This window comes from Centruroides sculpturatus, unplaced genomic scaffold (genome assembly GCF_000671375.1).
Source record: "Centruroides sculpturatus isolate CEXI.00-Female unplaced genomic scaffold, Cexi_2.0 scaffold48, whole genome shotgun sequence".
NCBI lineage: Eukaryota > Metazoa > Arthropoda > Arachnida > Scorpiones > Buthidae > Centruroides > Centruroides sculpturatus.
Window position 1 is genome coordinate 610,627 of NW_019384294.1, and position 7,821 is coordinate 618,447.

Below are 7,821 nucleotides of genomic sequence, written 5' to 3' on the forward strand. Positions count from 1 at the left end.
TAGTCCCTAAACTGCACACGTGCTGGGTTGTGATTGGCTCATGTATTTAAGGACTCGTAGAAAATGGATTTCATAAAAACTGAATTTAAAAAAAATAATAATAATATAAAAATAATAATATTTTATAACTTTTACTTAAACATAATATTTTTTATCAAGATTATATTTTCAGGAATATAAAACATGAACTCGACAGATCATTTCCTATCAACATCATCGATTCTTAGTCGTCAGACAGACTGACTGACTAACTGTGTCAAAGCATTTTAAGAGAATAAATTACAAAAACTTAAAAATATTAATAATCATATAAAATAATAGTAATCTCTGCAGAAATATTTTCTATTTTCTCAAAAAAATAACATGTTTTTACTACTTTCTATCACTCTAAAATACTTTTTATTCTACAACACTGTTATCGATTGAGTTAGCATTAAAATATATATAACATATAAAACTCAATTTCTAGATAACCTATAACTATAAATCACCTACTTTAACGTTGTTTCATGATGAACTAGAATAGATTCGAAACGATGGTTTAGATTCAATTAAAAATAACGATAGGCTAACTCATAAAGGAAGGGAAAAAAACTATTATTGATAAAAGTCTTATATAATCACAAGAATTGGAGTAAAATAGTATTTATTTTATGGATAAAATAAACAATTAATTCACTATAAAGAGCTTTATTCAACTAATTTAAAACTCGATTTGTTTTAAGGAATAATTTATAAAGCTTTAAGTATGCATAGAACTACATGCATAATCTAAATAATATGTTAACTGTGTAAACAGTAATGAATTAATATATAATTTTGATAATTTATCATGGTATTAATGTATGCCTAGAGATTTAATAATGCAAACTATTTACAGGATAAAATACTGTTTGTGTTTAACCAAATATTCATTCATTTTCAGTAATAGAACAAAGATGAATGGAGTTGTTAATGTGTATTTAACTTTTAAACTGTTTTAATAATTGGAATAAAACTTTAAAAATAAACTAATTCGAGGAAAATATTAAAATTCTAAAGCATATTATACGAGTTATAATTTAAATTTTTGATTTAAAAATGTAATTAAATAAGAATTTATAGTTACAGTACTTAAAAGCTGAATTTTTATTAAATAAAGTATTTATTTATACAATAATTTTGGAAAAAGAAGAAAATATAATAAAATATAAAGACATTCATAAACATAGGAAGTCCTTTGAATTATACGTAAGATAGTAGGCACAAAAGGTTTAATTTACGATCTTAACAATGATTTGTTAGAAACTGATATATTTTTATTTTGTCTAACCAATCAACATCAATTTTGGCGACTGTAATTTATATTTAACCAATCATTGTTCAGTACTTTTATATTTTTGATAACTTTATCATAAATAAATGTATACTTCAAAAGAACCGCCTATATTCAAAGGAGCTTTTATAATTAATTTTGTCTTCTCTATCATCTCAGAAGATTATTGTATTTACTTAGCGGTTCAACTTGAATTAATTAGTGAACTATTCTTGTGTAAAGCCTATACAATTAAAGATTATATACACATTTTAAAAAATATATAATTTTTATAATTAATTTATTTTATACTTTTAAAGAAGTTTTCCTTTAAAACTCTTATCAATAAATAAAAATAGTACATTTAATTTACTTAAAGATTAGAAGATAAAATGAAAATTTAAAAATGTCAAAAGTAAAAGAATAAATATGTTCAAATTTCTTTAGTTTTGTATAGTTAAATGAGTGCAAAATATGAAAAAATAAGTAAATAAGATTTAAAAGCTCATATAATATTGAAGATAAATACATATATATTTATCTTCAAAAGGAAATGTCATGTTAGATTCTAAGAATTATTAACATTTGAACAGCATACAAAATTCTTTAATTCTATACTTTAACTCTGAATTTTAATCATAGATTAAATAATTAAACATTATTCGTAAATGGAAGATTTATTAGATTCATAAATCAGTTTTAATACTTTAAAACTTACATTCTTTATCTTTAGTAATAGCAAATTTGTGGCTCAACGATCTACAATAATCGATGCAAAATTGAATAGTTACTTAATATATTTCATTTAAAATTTTTAATTTAAATACATCTTCAAAACTACTTCAAGAAATAAGATTATATTGATATTTATTAAAACATTTACGAGAAATCAATAAGATAATATTAACTTATGTTACGTTCTTCCTTTCTAATTCTGATAAGTTTTCAACTTCTTTCTCCTTCTTTCTATATACATTTGCTTATAAATGGGTATATGGGAAGTATATTTGTACAGTTTGAAATAAAATTAGCATTTTATAAGCTTATAATTAACAGAAAAGTCTTGTTTAATATATAACACGCATAACCTAACAAATTCGTCACAGGCTGTATAGATTTATAGGCAAGTTTTCCTGTTACTTTGCATTGCAAATAATCAAAGATGAGGGGTTACTTCTCTTTGAGATTACTCACAGCACCCTTCTGAACTCCCTAAAGGATAAATTATCATCCTAAAATTATAAAATTCCCTAAAGAAGATAAGTTTTTTTCCATATCAAACATACGAAATGTTGTCTTCTAATTATAAATTAAATCTAGTTTCGTTGTAACCTTTTATTTGCTGGACATTAGGTTAATTAAATGAATCTGTTATCAAAAGTGAATTCTTTAACTTTATTTTAAATTTCTCACAAAGGTTATTTACCTTTATCCACCATAATTGCGGTCTTTGACAGCATAATTTAGACTAATTACTCTTACTAATCTAATAACTTTCTCCCTACCTCACACACCGACATATGGAGAAATATGTAGCGATTGTTTTAGCCTTATATAAACGTTAAATTGTACAAAAATATAAATATAAAAGTAGAGAAATAGTGTATGAGTAATTTAAAATTCTAATAATTATAGATAATTTGTAATTTTATAATTTATCTTTCAGTTATTTAGGGTCATGCACATATAAATTACGTTGCATCTCTTCCGTTTACGTCCGTAAAATTAAAGGTTCGAGTAATATTTTAAAGTAAAAATGTATTAGTTTGATTAAATTCTCACTAATCAAATTTACGTTATTAAATTTTTCTTGTAATTGCTTACGATTATTCGTTACAATAAATTCCAATGATGTAATGGCTTGTAAGATGTTTCAATAAACCATTAGTTATCTTTAAAATTATATCTGTAGGTTATAAATCATTATATCTTAAAATGACAGATAAAATCAAGCTGAAGAAATATATCAGAGAAAATGCTGAGTAATACCTAAGAAAAAAATACAATTTGTTATTGTATGTTACAATGTGACAGTTAGACTCTGTCACTAACAGAAGAAAAAAGTTTTCTTCGCTTCTAAAATAAAATTCTTTAGGTTCTGTTACTTATTTTTTTTCCTTCTAAATTATATATAGATATAGATATTAAATGGTGTAAGATATTTTTAAAAATACAAAATAAATTTATAGAAAATTATGAAAAAAATACATGAGTTCAATATGTATAAAATTCAACAAAAATCTTATCTAACATTCTCTTAGTCACACATTCTTTCGATTCTAAATCATAAAATGCTTTCTTTTTATACAACAAAATATTACTCTAAACAAGTAGAAAATATATCTTCGTTTTAACATCGCTTCAGTGAATCTATAGCGTTTACATCATTCACGGTTACAACTTGACTAAAATTTGTATCTGTTAATATGTACTCCCTGTTTTTCAACGTCATCGGGCGTACCGTTTCTCTGTTATACTTTATATATTTCAACATTGTTTCATGCCTCATCAGTAACGTTACTTTATGCGAGATTCAGTAACATATGGCTCTACGGCATCATGCTGTTAACGTTAATTGATGTTCGATCGAAATTCAATCCTTCAATTTTCAATCAATTCTTTAAATTAAATAAAGGCAATTTAAATTGTCAATTATGTTAATTACTATAATTTTATAATTAATTATTGCGATATATATATATTTTTTTATAATTTTACCTTCTTAAATTTTTATTACCTTTGATGATGGCCGTGATGGGTGAAAATAAAATTAGAATTTGCCTTGTCGTCCCTCTCAAATCTCTTGGGAGCATAAGTCTCGGATTTCAATGAAATTCTGTGGAAGTGTATAAAAGGGACCAACGTTCTAGAATATCAGAGTAAGACTGATGTAAGTTGGTGATTTTAAAACTCGGATTCTTACCCTCAAAAGAACTTATATTGATTTTTTTCCAAAGGAAAGGAAGGGAAAAAAAAGTTTTATCATTAAAACTTCTAAAAATATTTTGGTTTTTTCACTTCAACACTTCTTTATCATTAATAACAGAAACTTCACTTATTTCCTTTTCGAATAGAGATATATCATTCTTGTTTTAATACGAGGATAACTTTTAAAGTATGATATCTTTATATATGTAATCTATAATCGAGTGATATCAGTGTTGTTGTTGCGATTTGTAACTTTTGAAAATAAGTCATGTAACATCCTGAATGATCTCTTGAAAAGAAGATCTAAGATAATAATGACGATGACTTGAGGGTAGTGCCAAAGAAAACCATGAAGTGACCAAATGATTCTGCAAGTATTCCCCAAACACTCTTAACCTCAAACACTGAACGGAGACAGATCGATCTTGACAAGAACCAAGCACTGATCTAATGATTGTCTAAGACAGAAACTTTTTAAAACTCTCGCAGATTTTCTTTAAAATAAAAACTATTTTAAAAATTAATTATACACGAAAATAAACGATTTAATATATTTTTTAAAAGTTTATTTTAATTAATCTTTTATCTATATCNATATCGAATATATGGAATTGAGTGTTATAAAGTAAACATTATACACTGAATGTACATTAAGTAAAATAAACATACACTTTATATATTATTATTATTATTATTATGAATATTTATAAATGTAAAATATTACGTTACAAGTATAATAACATACCTTTTAAATACGATTAAAATCATTATGAAATGTAAATAAGTGTAATTATTATTATAACTTATAAGTGTAATCAACACAGTATTTTAATGAAGTAGTGTTTCATTAAAAGTACAACGTTACTTAAAGAATATTTACCTATTTATTAGGCCTAGATGAGGCCTTATATTGAAACCATGTGCATAAATTATATCCGCTTATATTATAAAAAATGAGGTCTAAATGAGATTCAAACCATCATCTTTTATAATGAATAGTCTATAAACAATGTTGCTCGAGCCAATTGCGGGTCGTACCCGTCTGTAATGGGTTTAATTAAAGGTCGTACATCCTAGCATCGCATTAATTAATCAAATTATTTACAGAAACGTGAATAATACATATATAAGTTTATATTTTAATATGGGATACCCTGTGTATAAATACTATAAGTTAGGAACCGTATGAGTTATGTTTACTTTTTTTACGTGTAAAGCATGGAGCTAGGTAAGAAGGAACCGTATTCAAGTTATTTTGATGATAGGGATTCGCATCAGCGAGAAGTCATCGAAGAGTTTAACAGGCTGCATCCAGACTGCTGTATCCTGACCATTGATTAGTGGGAAGTCTAGATGCAGCCTATTAAATTCTTGGACGACTTCTCGCTGAGACCGGGTTTCCACCATTAAAATAACTTGAATTCGTTCCACCTTACTCAGCGCCATTCTTTACCTGTGAAAGAATAAACAAAGATTAACATAACTGCTATGGCTCCAGACTTATGAAACATTCTTATACGTTTTATTTTGCTCGAAATCAACGACAAAGAAAACTCGAATGCTATGGCATGAAGTATGAAAACTCCTTCAATTCAAATCACATTTTGAAATAAATTGTATTTACAAAATTCCTAGTTTTGAAGTGTTTTATTTACATAATTATAATATAAATGATCACTAACAGGCAATAAGCAATTATCTATAGATAACACCGTTTTAGTTCCTATAATATAAAATACGTCTACTCTTTAAAAATTTATATTTTTATGTACAGTACATAAAATACTATTCGAGTAATGTCTCTTTCAATTATCTATAGAAAAATATTTTTATATAAATATATAAATTTTTAAGCTAGAAACCAACAAATTATATCAACAAAATATTTTATTTTTTCTAAAAAAATAAACTTTTTTTCTATTAAACAAAAGTATAGTTGGAAGAGTAAAACACCTTTCAAAAATTCTCAACAACAATCTACATAATTGAATGATTCTACTCGTAAAACCAATAATAATTTATTTATGAATTATTTTTTTTTATAAAATTGCGTACAGAAACATTTAAATTCAATTTTAAGCATTATATACTATTATTATTATTATTATTATTAATTACTATTTTTATTAAGTAATATAATTTGTTTTAATTTAATATAAAGTATACAATCAAATTTGAATAAACTGTTTAAGCTTTAAATTTTAAGTTCGAAACTTAAAATAAAATTATTTTAAAGGAAATTTGAAATGTGATATTATCATAATTATAAATTTAATTTATTATTTTACTTGATAATTTTATTAAAATGTAAAATATCTCATAACGTTATACGAAAAACATCATCTTTCTATGCACAAAACTAAGAACTTGATCACAATTTTATTATGATTTGGAAATATTAATTTTCGAAAAAATTAATAATAATTCCAAATTTTTGCTGAATGCTACATTTTTGTTAATTAGTTAAATAAATAAATAAAAAGTTTACAATAAATTCTAATTAGTCGGTACTCGAATACAATTGCTAGAGAAACATCAGCAGAAAGATCTCATCAAATTATTTAAATAAATTAATTAAATATCGAATCTATTCTTATTTTTAACACTTAAATTTGAAGAAGTTTCAAAATATTTGTAAATTTTCAAAAATTAATTTTACTTCATCGATTTATACTTGATAGAAATTCTTCGAAGTCATTTCACACGATGCAACATTTTGACACCATAAAAATACAGAATTTAATAAATTTGTCATATTAATTATTTAAAAGTATAAAAATGCATTAAATATAATAATAATAATAATAAAAGTACTAATAAAGAATTAAATTATAATTGTTTAAAATTATAATTAAGAGAAGAATGAAGAAAGCTTAAGTTTAAATATACGAGTAACTCAAGAGTAATATCAGTACTATTAATTTATATTTAGTTAGTATTTTAAATAAATATTTTAATAGGAATTACACAGAATATCCTAAAGATATTGCTTGATCATTTGATTAAATATATATATTTTTAATATAATTCTGTTAATTAATGGTAAAGGACGAAACACTGCTTTGGATAGTAGACAATGCATTACTTTAATCACTTACTACAATGAAAATATCCACATTATCATAAAGGAAAATTTTTAAAATATTCAAATATTTAGCATTATTATTTTATTTTACAATTTATATTCAAATATATTTCTTAAATGACCGAAAATGATGATAAATTTAGAAATTTAACGACTGATAACAGATATATCTTTGATTTTGGCAAATTCTTACAACACATAAAATCAATTAGGCTTATTTCATTTAATAAGTAAAACTCATAAAGATAAGGTAATAAATTAGTTATATTAGATGAATGTAGATGGTATTAATATCGTTAAACATAACAATACTTTAATAAAGATAAGCTAATTGAAATTAAAAATAATTTAGTTCTTGACTATATACATCAGTGTTTCCCAACCTTTTTTGTGCTATGACCTACCTAAGCCTTTCTAAAATTCTTATGCCCCCTAGCATATACAGCGGCTATACGGTTAACTTAAACTCTGGACGAGTCCATTTTCGAATTGCCCCATTAAAGAGTTATTTAAT